Source organism: Physeter macrocephalus, unplaced genomic scaffold, assembly GCF_002837175.3.
Source record: "Physeter macrocephalus isolate SW-GA unplaced genomic scaffold, ASM283717v5 random_6836, whole genome shotgun sequence".
NCBI lineage: Eukaryota > Metazoa > Chordata > Mammalia > Artiodactyla > Physeteridae > Physeter > Physeter macrocephalus.
Window position 1 is genome coordinate 366 of NW_021152123.1, and position 2,148 is coordinate 2,513.

The following is a 2,148-nucleotide window of genomic DNA, read 5'->3' on the forward strand; positions in this document are numbered from 1 at the left end:
CTGCTCTTCGGTTCTTGCTTTGAAGCCAACCTACCTTGGGAGTACTTTTATCAGTAAACACAGACAATGGGTGTCTTTGTTTTCTCAAAGTTTGTATCACCAGTTGTGTTAGCTAGGGCTGCCAGGACACAAAGTAGCACAAATCAGATGGCTTAGAAAAACAGAAATGCATCGTCTCACAATTCTGGAGGCTGGACGTTCAAAATCGAGGTATGGGCCGGGTTGGTTCCTTCTGAGAGCTGTGAGGGAAGGATCTGTTATGGCTTCCCTCCTGGACTTGCAGACACAGCACCCTGTTCTCTGTCTTCACGTCCACAGGATATTCTCCCTTTGTGCACGTCTACCTGCACGACCTCATCTTAACTTAATTACATCTGCAAGTACCCTATTTTCAAATAAGGTCACATTCTGAGGTACTGGGGGTTAGGACTGCAACACATGATTTTGCTGGGGGAAGGGGGGATGCAATTCAACCTCTGACACAAGTCTAGGACAGATTAACAATAAGGTAACTTGAGCAGTACATGAAGCGAGAGGGTAACTGTGTTAGAGAAATCTGTCTTTCAATACAAGCTTCTCAATGAATTGCTGAAGTGGTGCCAACTCTCACCTATCAATCAAATTGAACTCTTGAACCAATAAAATAAAATACTTAAAGGACACGTTATGGTGGGCCTTTTCTGGCAGCTGCATCACAGAAGCACAGTGCCAGCAAGAAAGGTGGGCAGCAAACTTTGAACAGACGCTTTAGAATAGTCTTTACCCCCGATATAAGACTTGGGGGAAATGCGACACCCATCTTAGACGGAAAAAGTTGCACGATCAAGTTCATCCTGAACTCAAATCATCAAAGGGTCGATATATTTCGGAGCAGAACATGTGCCTGGTGTCAAAATTAGTACCATCTTCCTAATGGCATTCCGATCTTGGACCTGCAGCCGTGACTAGACAGCTTGTTTCAGTGCAGAGTTCTGATCTGGTTGAAGAAATCCACAGTGTTAACTGTCATCCACTGACTGAGGTCCTCTTCCTGAGGACAACATGACAGTTCCCTTCATGTTCCCACTTCCTACGGTGCTTCTGCAGGTTTTAAGTGTTCATATTGATGAGCTCCTTCAGGGATGTTCTTCTTGGACGTATGAGAAGAACGGCTGCTGAAGAGGAAGCTCTTCTTTTCTTCTTGAGGGTGAGGGGAGAGGTGGGGGAGGGAGAGGCCATTAGACTGCAGTGCAGTTAGTATTCAGAGGCAGCACTTGGGAATCGGGAGGGGTAGACAGTCCTCAGTCTGCGGACAGCAAAACCCAGGCTAGCGCTGCTCTGAGCAGGGGGTCAAACTTGGTGCAAACGCCTGTGTTGCTTCCCCCACCTCCCCAGCCAGGACAATGGACCCAGCTACATGGCACAAGAAAAGGCTTCACTTACATTGCCATTGTAATGTTGGACACCAATCAAGTACCCAAACAAATAAATACATCGTTATGAACTGTGCTAAATTAGATGAAGGGAAAGAAAGAAATTCTCTAAAGAACCCCAGTATCCACGGCTGAAAAATATGAAAATGTGCTATAGGTCTCAAGGAGCAAATGAGATAATGCATGGAAAGCACTTGGCACAGCATCCGGTGTTCAGTAAATGCTCAATAATATGAGCTCTTTTGATATTATTATGATTCTGCCCTGTAATTCCAGCCTCTAGTATCTTCTACATCGAAATGTTTGCTGATTTTATAGCGATGGATTCTCCTTAGGAATTCACAGTCCATTATTATTGTTTACTACAGTCAATTCACCAACTTGTTAGTCTACCCTTCCATAAAGGAGAATGAAGTATGTGTGGGTTCTATGTCACAGTGCAAGCATGTATAGTTTCTCCCTCTGCACACTAATCACAGCGTTCTATTACCGCTATTGCCATCAGACAGAACTGACAAATTATGTGACATTAGTGGTATTGTTTTCGGCCAAGACACTAGAAGTTATAACGTTTATATCATGCGAAGATCAGACTGACATCTAAATCATCCTTGCCAGTTTCTATTATCAGTTATTTACTTAGGTCTCTTCGTTTTTCCAGTCATCCTGGAAAGTCTTACGATTCTGATTTACTTCAGCCCGATGCCCATCTTTCCTCCACGTGGAAAGCATGCTT

At 44.1% G+C, this 2,148-nt stretch overlaps 1 pseudogene; it reads right to left on the reverse strand.

The window, feature by feature from the left end:
- Positions 1–546: 546 nt before the first annotated feature.
- Positions 547–1,179, reverse strand: LOC112063264 (MOB kinase activator 1A-like; annotated as a pseudogene).
- Between the last annotated feature and the right edge of the window lie 969 nt (positions 1,180–2,148).